General features: G+C 42.5%; 1 long non-coding RNA gene across 2 annotated transcripts in view; it reads left to right on the forward strand.

Annotated features, from left to right (window-relative positions):
• The window catches only part of LOC146870047 (uncharacterized), a 454,045-nt gene that overhangs the window by 8,653 nt on the left and 432,744 nt on the right, over positions 1-12,648 (forward strand). The window contains exon 3 of one of the 2 annotated variants that reach the window (XR_014958912.1): positions 10,609-10,859. The exons of the other annotated variant lie outside the window; for it this stretch is intronic. This is a non-coding gene — a long non-coding RNA (uncharacterized LOC146870047). Of the gene's footprint in view, positions 1-10,608; positions 10,860-12,648 lie in introns of those variants that run through there. 2 annotated transcript variants of the gene reach the window in all.

Consider the following 12,648-nt stretch of genomic DNA (forward strand, 5'->3'; position numbering starts at 1 on the left):
TAAATACGACTGTTAAAATACTATCCAATTTCTGTACAGCTAAAAAAGCAAAGGAACAACATACATTCGCCTAGGTCTAGTATAAAACTTACAGAAAAAAAGTATATGCAAGTCAGATTGAACTGATAAATCATCACAGGGACATTTACTCAAAATATTTGACCAATTATTCATTGCTGGAAAGCTGAGTGATCTGAATAATAAGTTAAATCTAAAGCGTGTTAGCAAAAACCTTTCATAATCACTCATTACTAACTTTAAATATGGCTGTAAATACTTGCAGAAAACAATTTGCTCATGGGCTACCACCGTGGTTTTCTTAATCTCTATTCTGGTTCTGGTCTCATGCAAATAGGTCATACATCTTTCTTTTAGACATTTCCTAGATATATTACATAGAGTAGATGGATCTGTGTAATAATTCCCCAACCCTAATAGTGTGAAAAAATAATTAATATAGTTCAACCATCTAATTTTTCCACACTTCTCTAGACCCATTGCATCTTCCATAATCAATCGGTTTAAACCAGACTCATCTGCAGTCCATATTCTATGCCATAGTAGAACTGGTGCAGTTTTTATTATGTCTTCCAAATATGGCTCCCCAAGTTCTACATGGCAAGCATATGTCGAGACACTCTGTGGGACCCCTAAGAGATATTTCATAAAATTATTTTCAACCACTTGTAGAGTACTGACGTTTGCATGCCCCCACAGGCCTGCCCCATAAGTAACAATAGCCACGCAAGTCGCTTTGTAAACAGTCAACATTTCTTTAATTGGCTTCCTCCCTATTTTTCGACTAAAATTTTTTAAAGCCATAATAGATTTACAGTACAACAATTTCCTAGTCTTGATTGTATTGTTCCATAGGCCCGTACTATCAATTAAAACCCCTAAATAGGGGAATGTTAAAGTATCCTCTACTGGGGTAGATCCAATATAAATTGCTTTTTTCTTTCTCTGAGCACCCGTCCCACAGTGCATGGTAAATGTCTTAGAGCAATTTATACTTAAATCAAGCTGGTTCATAAAGTCAGCAAAGGATGTAACTACTCTTTGCATGGCCTGCGGTGTTCTAGCCATCAGGACCGCGTCATCTGCATATAGCAGAATTGGGATTGATCTTCTTCCTACCATCGGTACGTCCCTACACTCAGTTTTCAAAGTTTTTTCCACATTATTAATATAGAGAGTAAATAGGAATGGTGCCAGGACACAGCCCTGTCGTACACCCCTTTTGATTGCAAAAGATCTAGTACATTCACCATTTTTTCCGTATCTAAGTCTGGCCGATGCTCCTGCATAGAGATCTCTAAGAAAATTTATAATTTGTTTGTCTACTCCCAAATTATTCATAACTAACTAAAGTTTACAATGTGTTACAGAGTCGAATGCAGAGGTAAGATCCACAAAAGTTAAAGACATTCATCCCTCTTTAGCTTTGGTATATTTTTCAGTTAAGATATGCAAATTCAAACACTGTTCTATAGTTCCGAGCCCTTTCCTAAAACCATACTGTAAGTCACTTAAAATATTAGCTTCGTCTGCCCATACATGTCATCTATTTAAAATTATCCTTCCTAGAATTTTAATAGTAGAATCCATGAGTGATATTGGGCGATAACACTGACAATTTTCACGATCGCCCTTTTTAAAAATAGGGACTATCAGGGATTCACACCACGATGGAAGGAGGCCTTTATCCAAAGTAGCATTAAATAGACGTGCAAGAATTGGGGCCCATAGTTCCCTGTTGTTTTTAAATAGATCAACAGGAACCCCATCAGGGCCGGGTGCTTTCCCCGCCAGACATGCATCAATACAATTTTGCACTTCTATTACTGTTATTTCGGGTTCGAATGGGCTACTAATCTGATTACAGTCTCTCATTTGGGTGTTATCATTTATACATTCTGTCTTATCTTGTACAATGGAATACAGCTTGGCAAAATATTCAGCCCACTCACACTCTGTAATTGCCACCTCTAATGGGTCTGCATGTCTAAAATTTAAAAAAGGGGCATTGACAACTTTCCAGAATAAGGCAGAGTCTTTACTTAAAGAGGCGTCACATAAAGCATCCCATGCTTCAAACTTTAAAGCATTTTTCCTATTTTTAAGGGTTTGCTTATAGACATTCCTAGTTTCTAATTAAATCCATATCTTTCTCTGTAGCATGTATAGCATGTTTTAGACTTTTATATGCCTTAGTACATTCTGAATCAAACCACCCCTTCTGCCTTGTATTCCCACCACTAGTACCAACCCACAATAACTTTCTTGTTTGGGCAATTATCAGTAAAAAATTTTTAATGATATCGGAGTCATTGGCATTCTCATCTGCTCATCTGTACATACATAAAATTGGGGCAACATACTTTTTATTAGTTTCTCCTGGAAGTCAACTGGGCAAATTTTTGTCCACTTTAGAGCATATCCATGTTTACGGGCCATGGTGATATTATCTATTATAACTTTAGATTTGGCCCTACCACGATGTTTCTTAGATCTCATACTAATTTTAAAACTTAAAGGAAAATGGTCGCTATGCGGGCAATCCAGAATGCTATAGCTCTGTAACATATCCCTGTGACTGGAAGTCAGTAAAGCATAATCAATGGTTGTGTTTGCCCCTCTACCATTGAACGTTGGTAAAAAGGGGATTTCTGGACTAATCAACCTGTTTACAAAGTCCAAATCATTCTCAAATATTAATTCATTTAAATAATCCCCTCGTCCAGAATGTTCAAAATGACTAAAGCCAATGTCTCTATCTAATTTTACCCCACATAACCCACTCTCTGCGCTCCTGCATATTTGGCAGTTAAAATCTCCTACCCAGATAATACAGGTGTCCTCGGTCCTCCTCCCTATAGCCGAAGTGATATTACTACCTAATAGACTGAAGACATCCACTTGGTCTTCTCCTTGAATATTATCATAAAAATTAATCAACACTAAAGAAAACCCTTTGTTAATTGTGATCCTTATAATGTGATAATACACATTATTAAAAACTAACTCAGTTTTAATTCCTGCTAACAGATTTGAAACATAGGTACACAGACCTCCTTTGGCCCTACCATAAGGTGAGCTTACTGCTGGGGAGAAATATGTTTTAAATCCATTAATATGTAGGGGTTCAGTTATCCATGTTTCCTGGAGACTAATAACATCATAATCACCTAGCAATTTTTCCCAGTTTTCGTTACCCAGTTTAGATCTCAACCCTGCAATATTCCAGCTCAGAAAAGACCATACCTCCCCACTAGATTGGTCAACCACTAGATCACTATTACTATTGAGAGATATTTTTCTACCACAAGGTTCCTCAATTTGTGGGCTCTCACTAACATGAACCACCTTAGCTGTCTTTAATTCAGTGAGAGTACTTTGAAGCCCTTGGTCCTTAAGCTCACTCCTTTCACTAGTGATCAAATCAGTGGGTTTGTTATTCCCCTTAAGTCAGTCAATATCTTCTAACCCCTGCAAGATTTGAAATCTGTTTACTAAAGGGATTTTGAAATTTGGGCTGACATTGCCTCTATATCTGAGCCTATGCTCCCCATGATACCAAGTATTATCACTCCTTAAATCCATTGATGGATAGAAATAGGTTAGGTCTACAGTTTGAATTCTACCTATATTGTAATTAGGTTCCCAATGACATATAAAACTCACCGCTCTTCTATCTCTCAGGTTTACTTATTGAGTCAATCTTTTCTTATTTGACTGTACTTTGATATGCTGATTTGTATATTATCTTGGGACACATTGCCTCATGAAATTAAGTTTAACACCATTCCCGATCCATACCAGTGGGTGTGTTTTTGTAGTGTAAAGTTTTAGGAGTACAGTACACTCACAAAACTCTGGCGCATTGACTGGAGGAAGGTAGAACACCCAGTTGAATGCTGTCAGTAAACTTAGAAATATTGCATGCCTTCACACCACTGTGAGATCGGTCTAGAGACACTACTAAAGCGCAGCAGATTTGCTGACTATCTTAATGATATCACACTTGCATCATTGGAAAGGTTCACGAGTCTCAGACTTAAGAATTTACTAGAAGTAATACAATAGCTGCAGAGTGGTGAGGTACCTGGGCCTGATGGGATTTCAATTCAATGTTATGAAGCTTATGCTGATTTATTAAGCCCCCAACTACTTAGGGAGTATGAAGAAGCCATTCTGGAAGGTGAACTTCTCACAATGACATTAAAGGACACGGGTATAGCATTTCTCAAACCAGACAGATCAGAAGACCACTGTGCATCATATAGGCTACTGTAATGGCTTAACATTAACAATACAATATTTGTAAAAGCCCTAGTTAATAGATTAAAAACACTTTTGTCAGGTCTGGCACTTCCATACTAGACTGAGTTTATACCCTGCCGCCCAACATTGTTAAATTTAAGTACTCTTCCAGCAGTAATACACCATTTAGACCCCCAATTAACGAAAGTGCCACCATTTCTTGATGCTAAAAAGTATTTGACTTTCTGGAATTGCCATATACATTTAAGGTATTAACCAAAATGGACCTGGTTAGGTGTTTTATTAAAATGATCTTGTTCTGTAGGGACCCCTTAGCCAGAGTGTTTATCAATGGACAGAGGCACCAGACAGTGTTCCCCCATCACCATTACTGTGGAACCCTTGGCCTTTGTGTACAGCAAGCTGCATGCACATAGAGGAATGTATATAGGTGGCAGGCCATTGGTTGTATACGTGTACATAGATGATGTCCTTCTGTATATACAGAACACAACCAGAAATGTAAATCCAATTGTTCAAGAAACCATCTGATTCAGTGTTATCTCAAGACTAAAAATTAATAGTGCAAATCAAAGTAGCCATGGGGCAAGTTTCCTTCATTTACATGGGCATGTCCAGACATAGCTAGGTTTTGGGGAATGAGTGATGACTGCACTGTACAAGATGAGGTCCATCCTTTCACAGTTGTTCCCATTGTTGGCACTATTGGGCTTGAGGATTTGTAGCCATGGTTCTACTTTTGTCAAATTGTGGATTTGCAGTATGAAGGATGAAAGGTCCAACACCTACACCTAAAAAATGGAAACAAGACTTAACTTATTGAAGTGGTTTGATGGACACTCATTCAGGACTGGTCCATCCTGTGGCAAGATCGTAGGACTTCAGGGACCCACTGAGAACATAACTTTTCTTTCACATTTCTTTATTGGTTTTAGCTGAAGTACAAAACAAAACATAATAGTGGAGAATCTGTTGTGCCTCTCACAAATGATACCACATCAAACAGAATAACAAACGTGAGCAGTGGAGTCACAATAGCCTAGACATGTTGCATCCCCAACCACAGGTGTGGAAGCATGTCTTAACGAAGAAGGCCTGTGCACGGACATGGGTCGCAGTATGGCGTATTGTAGCAATAGTCCCTGGGTTAGCAACATAATTGGGATGGTCACCCAGGAACGTGCACACCCTAGGACGGGCTACTTGGCATTTGTAGATATAGGAAGATTCTGCAGGCCAGTGAGAGTGGTTGCTCTGGGCCAGGGCACAAATTCTGGGGTGCCCATCAGGACTCCTGATGATACCCACACCCCATTGTCATAAGGGCAAATGTTGGTGTGGCTGTATTACCTAAACTATCTGTGGGCATCTTAGAGATGCCTCCTGAAAAACGACCTAATACTAGTGTTCAGGCTGAGTGGCTGCTCACCAGCTGCCACCACCAGACATGTTTCTTGACCCCTGGGTCGAGAGCCTGCTGCTCTTGAGGGCCTGAAAGAATTCACATCCTAGGACGAGGTGCCAAGCCTCCTCCCCCAGAATGGGCAGGGCTCCTGAAGGGGAAGCTTCAAAGGCTTGCCGCCTTTGTGAGCTTCCCCAGTCCACTTGCTGCTTTCAGCAACTGGTCCCCACTGGTTCTGACCTCCACTTTGGGGGGGGAGAACCGGCTGGTGGGAAAAACAAGTGAGGAAGAGAGGTGTGCCACCTCTGCCATCTCCACCTCTCAGGTGGGGGAGGCGAGAGGAAGCCCAACTCTCACTCCCTGCCATCTTGCAGATGGGGGACTCAGCCAACCAGGGAAAGGCTTATGCCCCCTCCCATTTGAGGGTGACATAATAGGGGGGTGTACCCCAAAAGGCACCCCTGCACCCGACGCCCTACGGCCTTGGGTGGCCAAACCCACGGTGCCTAACCAACCCCAAACTTCCCAACTTACCTCTCGAAGTGGTGGTCACCCAGAAGACCTTTGTTCCAAAGCCTGCAGTTCCTTTGCAAACCGGAGGATCCCCATTGCAAACAACAGGACTCCTGATGTCGAAACAGCATCCTGCACCGGCCACCCTAGTGGCGCTGAGGGTGCACCTTTGGTGCTACTTTGTTTCCCCATTAGCCCTGAGCTAAAGTCCAGTCAACCAAGTGGCCTGCTCGTCAGCAGCCACAAACCGGAGGCCCCCTATCCCCTACTGGATAACATTGGGCCTCAGCACTCTGCACCCGGCTGCCTTAGTGCAGCTGAGGGTCTAACAAGAGTGCATCCCTGACCCTGGGGGACCCCTTAGTCTAACCCCAGAACTTCAACTCGCACTACCAAATACTTACCTTAAAACCGATAACATTATTTTCCTCCATGGGATAACATTGACTTATTTTTCTTGGAAAAGTTTTTAAGTGTGGAGTTTAAAAACCTAAAGAAATTCTTTAAAATATTACTGTTTAACAAAAACGCTTTTACTTACCTGTGTACAGGAAATGTCCCAGTGTAGTATCCAGGTATACTACACTGAATAAAAAAAGTAATCTCAAAAGTAACGTACCTGTAATTTTACTAAAAAAACGATACAAAGTATATGTACTGTATTCTGAAAAGCACTGCATTATCAGTAACACTATTGTAATCAAATCAAAGTACATTTAAAATTGCAATTCAAACTGTGATACAACTGTATATTTACTGCAAAGTATTTATCACTTACCTGCGCCAGGCTTGCTTGGTTCTAGGAAATAAAATAACTAAAAGAATATTTTTATACTAAAATAATTGGTCTGAAGTTCAGTCTTTGAGTGTGGGAATTCATTTGCTGACTGAGAGTGTACAACAAATGCTTAACACTGTCCTCTGAAAAAGCCTTACTGCTCGACCACACTACTACAAATAGCGAGTGAGGTGCTATCTACTTTACTTCTGCCTACCTTATGGGTTCCACTGGATTCTGTCCACACTATACCTCACTTTGGCATAGTATATAAAGAGCCAGCTTCCTACATTGGTGGATCAACGGTGGAATATGCAACTTTGCATTTGTTGGACTACTTTGTTACCACCTGATCACATGACAAAACTCTTAACAAAAGTTTTTGCAAAATTACTAAAAGTCTGGCTAGGGCCTTGGTTAAGTCCCTGTAGAATGTAAGAAAAATAAAAAGTCAATTTAGCTAGGGTTAGTGGGGTTAGAATGTTTTTTTAACAATGTCTCAAAACAAGAACCCAGCTGTTAGAGAAAATAACAATGCCATAGAGGACATGGCTGAGGATCTTGACCTCACCCCTTACCTTCACTTGTCATGGGGTCCCATACCACCAAACAAAAGCTCCAGGAGCTGTTGGCTGGGTATGCCAAGGACCACCCATCTGAAAATGGTGAAGACCAATCAGATGAGGAAGAAGAGGGAGAGGATGACCAGGTGGATCAACCTCCCCTACTTATTAGGGAGAAAAGGGCCCCAGTGGCCCTGACTCCAAGAATCAACCTCTCAGTACCTAGATCCCACACAGGTGGGTCAGGCTCTACGGAGTACATTGAGGAAAGCCTCAATGAGGAGGACATCCAGCTAGCCAGGCTGACCAAAAGATTAGACCTAGCTCTAGAAAAGGAAAGAGCAGAGATGGGACTAGGACCCATCAATGGTGGCATCAATCTAAAAAATATTTTTAAAAAAGATGGATCCTATGATCCCAAGATCCCCAAATGGATTGTCCCTTATTTGAGGAGGGTGATGATATCACCAAATGGTTCACAGCCTTTGAAAGGGCTTGTGAAGCCAGAAGGATGAAGAAAAAACACTCAGGGGCTCTCCTTTGGGAACTGTTCTCTGGTAAGTGCAGAGACAGACTTCTGAGCCTAAGTGGGACAGATGCATGAGTCTTATGACCTCATGAAGAGAACTCTGATTGAGGGGAACCTGATTGGCAGGGACCCAGGGCACATCAAGTCAAAAGGGCATCAGTAGTCTGGCAAAAAGGGGGGGGGTTACTACAACAGAAACCTAGATTCTCACACAATACCCCCACCCCCAGCCCAAAGGCCAGGAGACTCAACCAAACCTGGGAGAGTCTTCCTAGTCTTTCAGGCGAGGAAGAGTAGAGGAAGTGGGTTGAAAGTTGCATGGCCTACTCTGTTCTGGAACCCTGGGTCAAGAAGCTGCTGCTCATGGGGGTCTTGAAACAATGCACCTCCTGGGACAAGGTGCCAAACCTCCTCCCCCAGGATGGGCAGGGTTCACGAAGGGGAAGATTCAAAGGTTTGAAACCTTTGAGAGCTTCCCCAAGCCACTTGATGCTTTCAGCAACTGGTCCCCACTAGTTCTGACCCTCACTTTGGGCAGGAGAATCGGCGGGAAAACCAAGTGAGGAAGGGAGGAGTGCCTACCTTTGCCAACCCCACCCCTCAGGTGAGGGAGGCGAGATAAAGCACAACTCTCATTCCCCACCATCTTGCAGATGGGGGGGACTCAGCCAACCACAGTGAGGCATATGCCCATCTCCCACTGGAGGGTGGCATTATAGGGGGTGCCTTTCCACATCATAAAGACTTGTATGTCCCGAACCTAAAGAAATCTGTTAGAGGCGCTACAAACGCAGACAATCTGATGCGATATATAGCAAGGGACCCCATTACCTATACATGGTTAAGGTTCTGTAACTTTTCAAGCCAAAAGACTTATACCCACGAATACGCTGGTGGGTTTGCGGCAAGTTTTACCCGTAATTTTTACTCCTGATATTATCTGTGGATTCCCTAATGTGAAGGATTACTATACAGGATATCTTTAGTGCGCATATCCCTTTAACGCAATGAAAGACATTTATCTTGTGGTGCATCCTATTGGATGCGTCGCAACAACATTGATAGGATCTGACCAATGGCCAAAGAGTTCGGGAAATATATAGAACTCCCCAAGGGCCAGTCCCGTTTCTACCTCGGCATTTCATTTCGAAACAAGAAGGAGGAAAGACGAACGTGACCGGGTAAGAGCTATGGGACCGCGCTCTGTAGATAGTTTAATGATTATCGGGCGAGATGCTAGAGAGATTTCTTTTCGGTACGCTCTCGTTTGGGAACAGCACTAATTAATTGTACGCGCTTCTGTTTAGATGGCGTGGCCGCATATTTGAAAAGCAAATATATCACTATATGCTTTAAAGTCGTTGGGAGCATTTAGACTACGGACACGCGGAACACACCAGCGTCCATCAGTAAGTGTTACAAGTACCGCACTATTATGAGCAGCTGTAGCGGGTCCTATCCTCATGAAAGTTTCATGTAATCTCTTCTTTGTTTATTTTTGTCACTTTAGAAGCTTTGGTACGTTCTCATCTAAAAACAGCATTAATTCATTATACGCGCTTTTGTTTAGATGGCGTGGTTGCACATCTGAATAGCGAATATATTGCTACATACTTCAAAGTAGTTGGGAGAAGTTAAACGACGGAGACGTGGAATGCATTAGCGCTCAATAGTAAGTGTTACAAGCACTGCACTATTATAAGTAGCTGGAGTGGGACCTACCTTCATGAAAGTTTCATGTAATCTCTTTTTTGTTCACTTTCGTCATTTCAGATTATTCTAGGCCGCTTGTATTGTGATAGCCTAACGGGCACGTTCGAGTCCGTACCCTTACAGGGACACCGACACCTAAAACGAGGCAATAGGATATTATCCATCGAGTAGGAGGGATCGCGTATCCATTCCATCTAAAACGAGGCAATAGGATATTATCCATCGAGTAGGAGGGATCGCGTATCCATTCCATTTGAAACCCGGAACGTTATAAAACGAAGGTAATAAGAGTAGCACGCTAACGCGGTTACAAATGTAGCAAGGAAATTTAAACTAGCTTCACCCGCATTGCCGATAGAGTCACTTTGTTTCTAAAAGGACTAGGCTTACTGATTACGGTTGGCTGTTTTCTCTGTTTACAGAAACGTAGGGAAGGTCTGTGACTCGTTAGTGATAAAGAAAGGGTGACCTTGGACATTTCTGAACCCAGTCGCATGAATTAAAAGAATGCAAGATTGATATAAATAAGGTAGGCAGTATCCACCCCTGTCACATATGTGCTGTCTTAAAATGAGGATAACAAGAAAAATAACATGGCACAGTCAAATTCAGAATAGGCTATGTTCTAGAACAGGATAAACATTTTGGACTTGTTAACGTAATTGGAGATAGTTTGTGTTGGTTGTTTTTTGTAAATAATATGTATATAAAAATGTATCTAGGTAGAGGATCTATGTAGGTCCTTTTTAAATGAAATGAAATGTACACTTGAAGGTTTTGGGATATGCAACACAATTATAGATTGTTTTTTCTTATTGTATTATAGGAGTTGTAAATATCATGGCTGCCTGAGGAAGGCTGAACGCCGAAACGCGCGTAGACTGAATGAAGCCATGTTATATGATCACCTTTTGACTGAATGAAGCCATGTTATATAATCACCTTTTGTGTTGGATACCAATTGTAATGTAATTGTTTGACCTAATATGCAAAGATATTTTATTCATAAAAGTGCAGGTTTGCAAAGAGAGACTTAAAGAAAATGTACAAAGATACAATATAAGTATTAGAAATTTAAAAATCCTGAGAAAAATGAAATAATTTTCTATTGCAAAGATACACAAAAACAAGTAATAAAGAAACAAATGGAAATTAGTTTCTCTTTTGTAGTCATATTTGGTCAATGAGAATACAAAAATATATATTTTTTCTCTGTTATTGTTTGTATATCACCATACCTTTTTATTAACTGTTTCCTATATATGAATTCACAAATATTTGCTTTAAAACCCTGACATAGGAAACTAAATTAGGGGTACCCTTGTTATACTGCAATATATTATAGGGGGTGTACCCACCCCAAGGAAGGGACCCATTGGTCCCAATCTTTACTTGCCTGTAATGCCCCTAAATCTAGTATTTAGGGGCAACCCTAAACCTTGCCTCCTCAAACAACAATAGATAAGAATAGATAACACTCAACAAGAAGAAGAGAAGAAAAAGGACTGAAGAAGCCATGCTGAAACTAACAAGAGGAGGATGCCCACTGACTTGGCCCTAGCCCTACCGGCCTGTCCCCACCTCGAACCTGCTCAAACAAAATCCTGGTGTGTGCTGCAGCCAGCAACCTCAAGAACCCGTGAACCTGCCCTGCCTTCCAAGCCAAAGACTTTGTCTCCCGTGAGCACTGGATTTGCTCACCCACAGACTCCGGCCCCAGCCAAAACCACGAGTCTGCACCACTCTGAACCCGGCGCCAACGGACAGAGTTTGAGTGGCCCAATACCACGAGGAAGTCTCCCCGGCCATTCTGACCTGAGATCTGGTGATCTCTGACCTGCCTCGAATCTCCAAGCGAAGCCTGCAGCCCCTTTCTGGAGGATCCCTGCCACCGGACCTGGTAAGGAAAACCAACGCATAAAGACACCCCTGCACCTGACGTCCTACAGCCTTGGGTGGCCCAACCGACGGTGTCCCAGCATCCCCAAGCATCCCAAATTACCTCTCCAACCAGTGGTCACCTCCAGAAGATCTTCGTCCCCGAGCCTGCAGTCTTGGTTGCAACCAGAGAATCCCCATTGAAAACAACAGGGCACCCGACGCCAAAACATCACCCTGCAACCAGCTGCCCCTGCGCCACAGCGGATGTATTTCGGGTGCTAACTCGGATCCCCCTTTTCCCTGAGCCTAACACCAGCAGCGTTGCTTCCACAACCTTGTGGCCTGCTCCTGAGCAGCCACCAACCGGAGGTCTCCTATTCCCTATTGGATAACATTGGGCCTCAGCACTCTGCACCTGGCCTCCCTAGTGCCGCTGAGGGTGTTCTGAGAGTGCATCCTTGACCCTGGGGAAACCCTGATTCTAACCAAGACTACCACAGATGACACCTTTAGCGCGAGTGATGTGTGTTGAAGGCTGTTCACTGTAGCTGCTCGTTCTGTGTGTTTTACCGATACTGCGGCTCCCTCCCCTCTCCTAATACGAGGGAAGGTATTTTGCAGGCATTATTTGTTTGTGCACTACTTTATTTTTATGCTCCTCAGCTGTTTTAAAGAAAACTTATTTACCCATCCGCTTACCTGCACATAAAATTGGCTACACTCCTCGCTATTTAGCGAGTCTCTTTGGTTTTCCCAGGGGGATTGTGCCACTTTTGGCCGCCATCTTTGTTAGCGCTCTAGCGCTTCTGCAGTTGGGGCTATTTCAGGCAGGATCATGCAAGCGCGCTGCGCAATAGATGACACCTTTAGCGCGAGTGATGTGTGTTGAAGGCTGTTTACTGTAGCTGCTCGTTCTGTGTGTTTTACCGATACTGCGGCTCCCTCCCCTCTCCTAATACGAGGGAAGGTATTTTGCAGGCATTAT

Source organism: Triturus cristatus, chromosome 1_1 (genome assembly GCF_964204655.1).
Source record: "Triturus cristatus chromosome 1_1, aTriCri1.1, whole genome shotgun sequence".
NCBI classification, from domain to species: Eukaryota; Metazoa; Chordata; class Amphibia; order Caudata; family Salamandridae; genus Triturus; species Triturus cristatus.